Source organism: Ruditapes philippinarum, unplaced genomic scaffold (genome assembly GCF_026571515.1).
Source record: "Ruditapes philippinarum isolate M1 unplaced genomic scaffold, ASM2657151v2 ctg432_1_1_1_1, whole genome shotgun sequence".
Lineage (NCBI taxonomy): Eukaryota > Metazoa > Mollusca > Bivalvia > Venerida > Veneridae > Ruditapes > Ruditapes philippinarum.
The window spans coordinates 233,989-247,635 of NW_026865099.1; the positions used below are offsets into that span (position 1 = coordinate 233,989).

At 35.0% G+C, this 13,647-nt stretch overlaps 1 pseudogene; it reads left to right on the forward strand.

The window, feature by feature from the left end:
- The first annotated feature begins 1,212 nt into the window (after positions 1-1,212).
- LOC132727786 (alpha-amylase-like) lies at positions 1,213-13,646 on the forward strand (annotated as a pseudogene).
- Position 13,647: the final 1 nt, after the last annotated feature.

A 13,647-nucleotide genomic window follows, 5' to 3' on the forward strand; every position in this document is an offset into this window, starting at 1 on the left:
TATGGTAACTGAAAAGAAAATGTCACGAATATTCGTGTCATATCACTATTTATAAACATTCATAATCTATTTTAAAGTTGGCCTGTCTTTGTACCGATAAATTTACCATCAGTGCAAAGCCGCAAGTCCCACAGACATTTGGTAACAGACACTATCCCACACTTACCCTATCCAATCACTTTGATCCACCACTCTCAACACCTCATGCAGTAACCGTTCACATTGTATTGCAAACACTCGTAGGGTATCTGTCTCAAAACCTATTTTGGTATAACGTACCAAGTGAATAAAATCAACAACATTTACTACAAAGACAAATTAAAGTTTACATTATTATCTAATTGTAGACTCAAGAAAAGTACCACAAAATACCTAAATAATACTTAGTGCATGTTACAATTATAAATGAACCATCAATTATATGATCTATACACGAATGTTTAATAAATTGTACTGTCACACATTTAAGATTTTTTTTAAAACAAAACTTCAAAGTAATTTGTCATTTTTATTTTGTTATATGCCTAAAAAAGAAGTACGATATCAAAGTAGCTTAAGAGTAGCTAAACACATAGTAGGACACTTTAAATAGGAAATATGGAAAAGATTAAGATTGTTCAAGATATGTACTCAGAATTAAATGGTAAATCGATATTTAGTACGACTTTTAGCCCGATTTGAGTAACATAACAAACCACTTTTCTGGTCATTTTGCACAATCAATACAAAATGATTATTCTGGAATTATTAAGTAAATGATTTGTACGCATATTATTCATAAGCATCTACACCAAACGATATAAAGCTCTTGGAACAATTCCAGTTACGTTATGGTGACCCCTCTAGAAATAAAAAAAATAAAATAAAAATAAATAAAAAAATGAGGAGGAGGAGCAGTCCCTTTTATTGAAACCTCCTTTAAAAAAACGTGTGAGAAAATAAATATAAGCCCTATTAAATCATTGATTTGATGAAACTCTTTTTATTTCACATGTAGTTTTGCTGAGAATGAAATTGAACTTATATTGGTTGTTTTGTTTGTTAAGTTTCCGTGTTTAACGTCGCAGTTACACGAGTATGGTAACATTGTCAGCTTTATTGTGGAAAAAGACCTCAGGTGCCCCTCTGCACAATCAGGCACGAACGAGCACATGAGGAGAATCACCGACGTTCCGTAAACTAACTTTATAGCTTCATCGCTTGAAAGAAACTTGTCAGTTCATTTTGACATTTTGAAGATGATGAGATACGGTTCATTTTCGCTTCTGTATTTTTTTACTGTAATTGTTCCGCACGGTAATATTTTCTCTATCTTTTAAACTGTTTGAATTATTAAATTTTGAATGATTGCGTAGAAGTGTGCCTAATTCGTCGTAAATTAGAGAGAAGTTTAAAATTTTAAAATATATAAAAAAAAAAATGAAATCGATGAGGTTGTTAATATAGTGGGTTATGCAATCTGACTTAAGTTCAGATCTACCTATTTCTGTAGATCTGATTACGACCGTATATGTTTCGACTTCTTTATAATTCGGATTTCCTGAGAAAGCTAGTTTTAGTCATGTTATCAAACCGGTTTTTACATAGTATCAAAATACCGTTATTGAAATAAAGAAATTGTTAGATTTTTGTTAGAAAAAAATTGTTTGAAGTAATTTTTGACAAAACTTGAAATAATAAAGTCAATTTTTAATTGGCAAGATTGTTTAGCCAGTTTACCTGTCGGCTATATGGACAAGTTTGTTCTCGAAATCGTGAAAATTTTCTACTCAGCATTGGTTTTCCCAGGGTCAAAATTAGAACCGCAAGGCTTTCAAAAATATGATAGCTCGCCGATGAGAGCTGATTGAAAGATCACCAGAAATAACTTCGTAATTGGTCACTGTTAGATCTTAAAGCGGAGCGTCGTTTAGAGCTAATTTTAATCAGATTGATGGATTATGGATGAACTTTGACAAACAGTTAAATGTTTGATTGTTCAATAAATCTATGTCAACACATAAGAACAGTTTCTGATTCATCTTAATTGATATCAACAAAAAAAACAGTCAAATGCAGGTATATTTTCTTTTCGGTGATGTTTCATGTTTTAGCTGTGGTAGCCGGTCCATACAGTGACCCGCATTGCGCATCCGGTCGTGATTCCATAGTTCATTTGTTTGAGTGGAAGTGGGCTGATATCAAAAGCGAATGCCAGAGGTTTCTAGGGCCATACGGATACTGTGGCGTTCAGGTTACATATTTAATAAGTACTAATTACAGACAAAATTTTTATGCATGCATATTTGCTAAAGTATATTATTATGAGATATACATCCGATTATTGGTCCTCTTCCCTTTTTAATAAATGTTAATGACATTGCTGAAAACGTACTTAGTTTGACTCGTCTTCTTTATCAGTAACAAACGATGATCTAAAATTGATAGAAATGATCTTAAAACTATTACTGATATGGCAGACCAATGGCTTGTAACCTTTAATCCTAATAAGACAGGAGTATTTTTTTTCTCTTAAAAGAAATGAAAGACCTTTTTGTACTTAATCAATATTCAACTTAATTACACTCAACACCAAAGGCTTTGGATAAACCTTAAGTGATAATAGAACTTGGCATGAACATATTAATAATATAACTAACTCGGCGTCCAAAATATTAGGTTCTATGCGTTTATTAGAGTTCAAATTAAATAGAACAACATTAAATAAAATTTTAATTTCTTACATGAGGCCTTTATTAGAATATGCTAGTGGTATCTGGGACAGTTGTACCTGATATAAAAAAATGAAAACATGCAATAGGAAGTTGCGCTCTTAGTTACTAGTTTGACTCGCTCAGTGTCTATAAAAAGAGGTTGGGTCTCTTTTAGCAGATCGCCGTTTAATGCAAAAATTATCAATATATATTATCAATTTATAAAGCTAAAAATGAGGAGCTTCCAAGTTATTTGGACACTTGGTTTCTAAATTTTGTATCAGAAAGTAACCAATAAAACCTTAGAAATAACGATTATTACGTGACAATAGCACGACGAACAGAAATATTTTCTAGATCATTTATACCCTCATTAATTTCGGCATGGATAATGATATACGTGACTCGCCTTCTTTAATGCGTTCATTTCTAAACTTTAGGATAACTTGTCCCTAAATATTATTTAATTGGAGAAAGATTAACATCTGTTTATCATGCACGCTTAAGAAATAGATGCAGTAATTTGAATGATAATCTGTATAGAAATCACTTAGCAAACTCCGCTGTTTGTGAGTGTTGCAATATCGAGGAGGATGCTGAACATTTCTTTTTTAATTGTAAACTTTTTGGCGTTCAAAGACTCCAACTTTTCTCTTCCACTCGCCTATTTAATCCATTAAGTACAAGTACTCTCCTTTATGGAAAGAAAATTTATCAGACGAGGAAAACTCTTTTCTATTTCATGAGGTTCAAAAATATCAAAAAATACACATAGATTTAAATATTAAAAAATAAGTAAAATGTAAAATTAACAATCATTGTTCCAATTTAATCCATCTAATTCCCCTTATAAATGACATATTTTGACAGCCATTTCATACTACAATGCATGAAAATGATAATTCTTTTAATATTCAAAAAAATGATAAGCATTTTTTTATTCTGTTACATTTAATGTCAAATTCCTTTTGCTACTTTATTTTTGTATCCGTCTTAACATTTGTATTTGCTAATGCGTTTAGTGTTTAAACATGTTTTCGTTTCTATATCGTATATTGCATAAGTGAAAGACAGTGACTAATGTTGCTAAAACTTGTTGTTCAACCCTTTTGACATTTGTTGTTTTGTGAAAATAATGTTTTTTAAATTGTAAGCAAAGAGCAATAAAATATTATTAAACTTAAAAAATGATTATGCTCTTGAGCCTGTAACTATTTATTTTTAGAATGATGTCAAAGTTATATTTTTACCAGATATTATGATATCTTAGGCCAATTTGAACGCGTTTTCTTTAGGATACTTGTTCTTTCGGACGTCCGTGGCCGAGTGGTTTAAGTCGTTGACTTCAAATCACTTGCCCCTCACCGCTGTGGGTTCGAATCCCGACAGTGACTTTGGATTCTTTCATATGAGGAAGCTATCCAGCTAGCTTACGGAACGCCGGTGGTTCTACTCAGATGCCCGTTTGTGTCTGAAATAATGCACGGAAGGGCACCTGAGGTCTTCCTCCAACAGTAAAGCTGGAACGTCGCGATATGACCTATACTGTGTCACTGTGACGTAAAACCCAAAACAAACAAACAAACAAAACTTCTTCTTTGTTATGCAAACTTAAAAAAAAAGCATGAGTAAAACAACTCTATACAAGCCACATTTTAATAATGTTTATAAAATTGTCAAAATATTTCGCTAAAAACGATGGGCCTTTACCCTCCGAACCTGCAAATTTGTCAATGTATTTCAATGAACAACGGGAAAAAAATACAGGTTTAGAAAGTGTAAAAAGCTATTTTATCACTGATGACATTGACGTTGACTCCCGTGACCCCTTACTCTGTCTAAAGTTAGAGAACCATTAAAAGTATCTGTCGGTTAAATATGAAGACATTGGTAAATAAATAAAGAAATAATAAAAATAAAAGTATAATACAAACTTAATAAAAAAAGTTTTGGTGACAATCATCTAGTGATCTAAAACCTCACCTAAATAAGAAGACAACCGAATGTACTTACTTGCTAAATACGAAAGATATAAAATATGTACGGGAAAAATATATATCTTTTAGGCAATACCGACCATGATCTCACTAACTCTAAACTCCACTTTGATTTAATGGATAATTCAAAGTATCTACTTATATCTACTTATATAAATGATAATTGAAATATGAAGTGAAAAGGCTAAACCCGAGGAAAGAGAGAATGACCTACGGAAGGGAGAAACGGCGACTGTATGCTCGAAGAGGAGCATAAAAAATCGAAACAATGCCTCAAACCATTTAAAGGGTTATCATTTTGAATTAAAGACACATAAAACATGCACATGCGCTGCACGTGAATGTGTTTGAACATTTCATAAGGAAACTCTGGTATTGGTGTTATTGTAGGTGTCGCCCCCGAACGAGAACGCAGTTGTCACTAATCCAAACCGGCCTTGGTGGGAACGATACCAGCCCGTTAGTTATAAGCTAATATCAAGAAGTGGAAATGAACAGGAATTTAGGGACATGGTAAACACGTGTAATGAAGCCGGTGTAAGGTAATGATCGTTAATGATGCTTCTAAATCTTGGTGCTAAATGTTGTTTCATAATATTATTTCTAAACGCATCAATATTTTAACAAGAGCGGTCACGCAAAGGTGACGAATGCCGCCGAAAATGTTTCTTAAGCACTGCAGAATGGTATTATGAAAAAAAAGTATAAAAGTCAATTATTGCTTAATATTCTTCATGTGAAATTTATAGCAAACTTACCACTTTGGGACATGGGTCTTGGATGCGACACATCATCTGGATGTGATAGATATATTTATGCCAAGTTATTTTAAAATCTATATGCATGACACTATTACTGTATTGGAACTAATGTGTACCTTCATCTTTTTATGTGCATAAATACAATCAAACTATTAGAGTGGCCTTAACCTTGGAGGTAGGAACATGGGTCTTACACACAAAACGTTGTCTTGATGTGGTAGACACTTGTGCCAAACTATTCTAAAACTTTTAAATGCAGGCCAAAGTTACAGCCAGGACCCCAATGTTTATCTTCAAACTCTTTTGAGAAAATGAGTACTTCTAACTGTAAGAGTGAACTTGGAGATAGGGATATGAGTCTTGAATGCGAAATGGTGTGTTCATGTGGTAGACATACATGCTACACTATTTGAAAAACATTCTTTGCATAAAGAAATTACAGTCCAGACACAAATGTGTGTACCTTTAAACTCTACTAGTGATAATATGAAACCTTCAAACTGTGTCACCTTGTCCTTTGGCTAACGGACATGGATCTTAAATGAAACACATCACCATGATGTGATTGACTTTTGTGCCAAGTAATTTTAAAATCCTTCTATGCATGACAAAGCTACAGTTTGGACACAAATGTCTACCTGCAATCTATAAGTCTGACCTTGACTTTTTAGGTAGTGCACAGTCCGGACAGGAATGTGTACATTATTCAAATTATAAGTGTGACCTTGAATTTGGAGTTAGAGACATTAGTCTTAGACCCGATATGTTGTCTTGATGTTATAGACATTTATGCCAAGGTATTTTAAAATCCTTTGATGCATGACAAAGTTTCAGTCCTGACAGGAATGTACCTATAATCTTTAAACCTTCAAAATGTAAGTGAGACATTGACTTTTGAGATAGGGACGTGGTTTTTTGTACGAAACACAACGTAGTGCTGTGGTAGACATTTGTGCTAAGTTGTTTAAAAATCCATCAATGTTAGACAAAGTAAAATTATAGACATAATTGTTGTGTAAGTAGGGACGCACGGATGAACAGACGGTCATGAGCCTTAGCCGCGATACATCGTCTCTATGTGGTAGACATTTGTGCCAAGTTATTTTAAAATTCTTCAATGCATTACAAAATTAATGACCGGACATGAATATGTATCTTCAAACTCTTCTCGAGAAAAAGAGTGCCTTCAAACTATAAGTGTCACCTTGACCTTGGAGGTCCTGATGTGGTAGACATTTATGCCAAGTGACAGTCCGGACGATGCGATGTCAATACGCCTACCTTTGGGGGCATTAAATGCAAAATTGTGAAGATATTAAGCTAGGATACTATGCTGCTGTTGGTGATATGTGGCATAAACATATTATTTGTTGAAGAAATATGCATGTTTCCATCATACGTAATGAGTCATGATTTGATGATTTGATTCTAAATATTCCTCATAGAAAAATATTTATTTTTTAGATATATACATGTTTAATAAATGCATCACATGTCTCTCAAACGTTTCTTTTACATCTTACCTAGTTTCTGTTGAACTTTATACAAAACAGAATATGTGTCGACACCGTTTTTAATCACATGACTGGAGGATACTCCGGGACCGGAACTGGAGGTGACCATTTCGACGGAGTAAGCTGCAGTTTCCCTGGTGTGCCTTTTGGAAGTCAAGACTGCAATGGTGGTGACAATTGCCATACAAGTGATGGTTCGATCCATTATTACAACAACCCTGAAGAGGTTCGCAACTGCAGACTTAATGGGATGGCAGATCTTCGCCTGTCAAAAAATTACGTTAGAGGAAAAATCGCCGAGCATCTTAATCATCTTGTTGATATGGGCGTGGCGGGCTTTAGAAAATTGATGCATCAAAACACATGTGGCCAGGAGATCTAGAAAATATCTTTTCTAGACTTCATAATTTAAGGAGTGATGCTTTTGGCTCCGGGAAGAAACCGTTTATATTGCAAGAGGTGATCGACCAGGGCGGTGAACCCATTGAAATGTCCGAATATTTTAATACTGGAAGAGTAACTAACTTTATATATGGTATAAAGCTAGCTGACGTTTTCCTCCGACATTCAAATCAAGCAAAATGGCTTGGTAACTTCGGTGAAGGGTGGGGAATGCCAAGAACATATGACGTCGTTGTCTTCTTAAGCAACCACGACAACCAGAGAGGTCATGGAGGTGGCGGTAAGAGTTTTTTCTCGTTAGCTTTAGCTGGTTATATTTGAAATAATATAAAAAACCGGATTAATCCGGTTATATTTTCTTCTCGATGCTCATGTAAACATGAATTGGAATTAATTTCTAGACTTAAGAAACAGTATGAACGCCTGCATCTAGGGAATTTCTTATACGTATAAAAACGAGAGAAAAAACATCATGAGCAACAACAAAAAAAATGATAAAAGGGCATGAGATTCGATAATGGTCATGGTCCTATTTTGGATATTAACCAATGATCGTTTAGCAATGGGATACAAGAGCCGTAACTACTTCTGATTTTCAATGCAATATAACAATGTATTGGAGTCTTTTGAATCTGAATATTATTATTATTATTATTGTATTATTCCAAAAAACTGATTTTATCTTAAAGGTGCACCTATCACATTCTGGGATCCGAAGCCGATGAAAATTGCAACAGCTTTTATGCTTGCTCATCCTTATGGCTTCCCGAGGATAATGAGTAGTTATCGCTGGAACAGGTAACAATTCTTTATGTATGCAGGCCATGGTCTTAAAAACGGGCAAACAATTTGTCTTATCTTTTAGATTACAGTTGTTTTATATGGCTTTCACATTTAATAGTGATATGCTTACATTTTGTTTACGTTCCGTCTATTGCAAATATTTAGTTTTGATACATGTAGTATTACAGACACGATCGGGCACTTAGGGAGAAGATGGTAACTCCATTGCATGAAAGAAACCTACCACCTGGCTGGATTCAATCACGTAGCAGTAGGCGAAAAATGACTCTAAACTTGAAACCGTAGACAAGTTGTCATTTATTTCCTACTTTTGGTTAATTTTCATTTTAGTTATGAGTAATACAACCATGAATAATTTCAATAAAATATTTAATTTCATTTGATCGTAAAAAAGGAACATCCAAGGTGACGATGACAAAAATAGCTGGCAAGGACCTCCCCACAATGGGGACATGAGCACACAGTCTGTTGGTATCAACTCTGACATGACATGCGCTGGGGACTGGGTAAATAATAATTTGTTAATTTTAAATGATTTAAATTTGAATTAGTACAAATCATTCTTACTTATATACTTCTCAAAGTTTGCTAAACACCAAGTTTTCCACATAGCATCTAGCATTGTACATCATGTAATGTTTTGATATTTACATTGTTAATCGTGTGGTAATATATCGAGAGTGTACCCTGTATACACCTAACCTCTAATGACAGGTCATTTCCACGTGCAAGTAGTGCGAACAAGGTGACCCTGTATTTTTATAGTCTTTATTAGAAACAGCATACACGTACCGACACATGTAGAGTGTTCATTCATCATTTTCCATTAAAATATTGAACATTTACAATTAAATGATGGCGAATGCAAATGTTCAAATGCCTTTATCAGAATCACAGTTATTGCGGTGGAGCAGGGGGCTCGACATCGTGATGTTGATGAGGTATTTGGTGCGGACCATACGGTTATCACCCGAGCCTGGGCGAGATTCCAACAGCATGATACACCGGTTAGACGACACAGTGGTGGCAGAGGAATGGTGACTACTGAGGTAGAGGATCGTTTTCTGGTCATCCAGGCACGAAGAAACCTTTTTGCAACTGCAACTAAATTTCGTTTTCACCTTCAAAATGCTTCAGGTTGCATGTGTCAACACAAACCATACGTACACGTTTGCATGTAAGTGATCTGTGATCGAGAAGACTATGTTATGTCTAGAGACAACTGCCGGCTCCGATATGATTGGGCCATGGACCATGTTGGTTGGAGCAGGATTGGAGTCCAGTTGGTTGGAGTCTAGGCAGGTACTCCCTGGACTTCACAGTTAGGCGTGCTAGAGTATGGCGAAGGCCAGAGAACAATTCCATACGGTAAACATTGCGGAACACGACCGCTATGGTGGCGGATCAATTATGGTCTGGGATGGAATCAGTTGTGATGGACGTACTTACCTCATTGTACTCGACAGAGGCACAATGACTGTCCAGCGTTATCCAGATGAGATCCTCAACACCCAGGTAAGGTTGTTTGCTTGTGCAATTGGTAATGTGTTAATTTTGATGGCTGGTAATACCCCCCCTATACAGCCAATATCGTCCAAGAGTACTTGGCCCCATCCCCGGATCTTAATCCCATTTACCATGTATGGAATGAGCTTCAGGTCCGTATTTAAGCCCCTCAATAGATAAATACAGAATCCCTAAAGAAAGCCCAACACGGCAAAATTGAAAATGTTGCAGGCTCGGTTTGATTGAGCCTGTTCATGGACGGTACTGGAAAGTGCAAGTTACCGTCCACGCCCCTAGCACCGGCTTAAGCAGAATTCAACATTTAAACATGAAATAGTAAAATTTTGAATTTAGAAACATCCGCAGATGTGTACATACGGCGGTTATCATGGAACCTTCAATGTGACACTTCCGTGCCATTCCATGAAAAGCGGCGTATGGTCCCCAAGTAATAAAAAGCGTGTGCCCTAAACGAGAAAACAATGGGCAGAACTAAATAAAATGGAATTTTGAAAGGGGATCAGAGGTTATGAAGCCTGCATATCACAGATAAGACGTCAAAAAAAACAAATTTAAAAAGCAGGCAACATATCCTAAGGGTGATTCAACATTATTCAAGTAGGAATACTGGATCCACCCAACTAGAAAATGCCGAAAAGTTGAAACTAAAAATACCACAAGCACAACAATAATGTCGTGCTGAACGATCTTCAAGGATCGAAAATATAACATCATTGATTAAATGTACGGGGAGACTTTTTACAGCCGCCACACGGCACAAATAACACGGATGTGATCATAAAATAGATAAATACAGAATCCCTAAAGAAAGCCCAACACGGCAAAATTGAAAATGTTGCAGGCTCGGTTTGATTGAGCCTGTTCATGGACGGTACTGGAAAGTGCAAGTTTTCCACGCCCCCTGGCACCTCCAGCAATGAAGTACCCAGGAGCTTGGTGCCGCCCTTGTCGACGAGTGAAATACCATCCAACAAGCCGTCCTAAGAAACCAGATAGGGAGTATGCAGCGACGGTGCCAAGCTTTCATTGACAACACTGGGTCACATACTCGCTATGAAGGCAAAATCAGTTATTTGCAAATTTTTGGGGGCAAAAAAATGAGTTTATCACAAATTCGACCATATCCGTCTGAAACAAAATTTACAATCAAAACAAATCAACATAAAAACACATTACAGTTGGTCACAAATTCGTTAATGATGTTTATAAATCGCTATGTCATATTAAATCTTATATTTGAAATACAACATAAGATATAGGTACAAATTACTCTTGGTGCTTACTTAGAGTAGTATATTATACAATCTGATATTCATACATTTTAATTATATATTCATGGTTCATAAAAGTTGTAATTGTTTAACTTTGATGTAAAATGTCAAGGGGAAAACTATAATTATTGTTAGTGTAAGTAAAAATATATATGTGTAATATCTGTAAAACACTTATTATTCGCGAGAAATTTATTTTCGCTAATATTCGCGAGTTTTCTAAGACGCGAATTCATATTTCTCGCGAATATTTCACTTTGTCTATACACTTGTCCGAAAATGAACACTATCCGAAAATGCGTACACATGGATATATATCTGCGGGAAAGTATCGAAACCAGTTCCAGTTACATCATGTTGCTATTCAAGTGTTGCAGCATATACATATCGTACAAATTACTAGTATGAAATATTTACCTGTAACAATTTGGTATTATTGAGGAATTGGAAAGAAAAAACTTCTTCGCTGCATATTACCTGTGTTAAGGAAGGTAACTGTGACTTGCACTAGAATTAAGTATAAACAAATTAATGCGTCTCACAAATTTTAATGGTATTTCTACAGATTGTTATAATTAATGTGAAAATCTGTCCAACTTAATGAATTAATTAAATTTCCAACACAATTTATCAAGGTCAATGTCTATTGAACAATACCGGCCTGCAACCACCCACGCTTGATCATCTCATTCTCTGCATTTATTTTCTGGACGTTTTCCAGATGTACTAGCACGATCAGTGGCATCTTCAACGAACTTATTGGCTAAAGTCTCCTCCGATGTCTCTGGTACGGGCAGCCGGCTGTCAGTCATAGACGCCCTCTTAAAGAACGAAGTAATCTTTTTACTAGACATCACAGAAGTACGGCAGACTAGAACGTGATACGAAACATTCAATACTAGAATTACTAGTAACAATGCTAGAGGCACGTAGTATAATCAGGGACAATACATGACAAACATCAAATAATTATCAAACTTTATTGACATATTTTTAGACAGACGGTTTCATTAGCAAGCTATCAGAAAAATCGATACAGATATAAATGCATTTGTCGCACAATAAACGACGCAAAGTTAGTGAACGGACAGGACAGAAAATATTCGAAAGACATCGGGTTTCCGGTTTCACATTTTTCGGAAGACGCGAATTCATGTTGACGCGAAATAATTATTTTTGACATTTTGCCTCTAATTCGCGAAATAAGGTTCTCGCGAAAAATAAGTGTTTTACAGTAATATATGTATATATGAAAAAATGTGTGTTATAAAATATATATGTCTTACGATATGTATATAATAAGATACGTGTGCAATTGAATATGTATGCAGAAAGATATGTTATGGGATATAATTATGTGCAATAAGATATTAATAATGTAAAAAGATATGTTTGTTATACGATCATACCAAATGAAGAATTTTAATTTGGTCATGTAATAATAAAGAATTTGGTGAAAATCCTTTTGCAGATGGCCTAGGTGAATATTACATTAGCCAGGTTCATAGACTTTGATATTCACCACATCATCATACAATAAATGTAAAATAATATTGTGCAAATCAAAGCAATACATACTAAAATACAAATGTAGTTTTATTTCTTATTATTTTAGTATTATTTTAATAGTAATTTCTTGTTGTTTGATTTGGAAACTATTGAGCACATTTCTGGATTCCAATGAAGCCCTTACTCTCCCAGCATAAGAAACTATGACCACGTTCAGTTTCATTTCGTTTATTATCAGCTCAGTTCGTATATATACAAATACAAAATATTCTATAAATACAATTTGAACAAACTGAACCCGGGTCAATACAGTTCAACGTCATGCTTTTTCAGGTAACAGGACGGTTCTAACGTATAACCTCGAACACCTTTAATTTATATTTTATACGTTTGTTTAAAGGTATGCGAACACAGATGGCGTGAAGTTTACAATATGGTTGCGTTCCGAAATGTTGTCGCCGGCGCGCCTCTGAAAAATTTCCATTCATACGGGGATCAGGCCATTTCCTTTTCACGCGGAGATAAAGGATTCATCGCACTTGTTAGTGACGGAAGTTCTATAGATAGTAACATAAATACTGGACTTCCGTCTGGAAGTTATTGTGACGTCATCAGTGGAAATTATGACAATGGCTCGTGCACAGGAAAAACGATTCACGTGGATGGAAGCGGAAATGCACATATCAACGTAAATGGCCACACTGACGACCCTATGGTCGCTATCCATGTTGGCAAGTATTTTACATAAATATTGAACTAGTATTATTTATCTATTATAGCAATTTCATTTCATATTACATTTAACTGAACATCTTACATGTACATGTCATATGAATGTTGTTAGCAATTTCATACGACATCCAATTCGTTTTCATTAAGCCAAAAATAAAAATATTCACACAAAAATATTTAAGTAATTTTGTTTAGAAGACCTAGGCATTCTTTTCATTAAGCGAATTCTTTCAAATTATTTCAGGTAGACATGCAACACGGTTGTTTACTTATTTCTTCTTTTAGATAAGCATTTTTGTTGATGTTTTAGGTGCCAAAGTGGGCAGTCCTAAGAAAGTCACAACATAGATGAACTTCAAAATGTTATTTATGATATGTTATTAATAATAGAAAGATGTACAAGAAACGATATATATATATATAAAATTGTGAAAAAT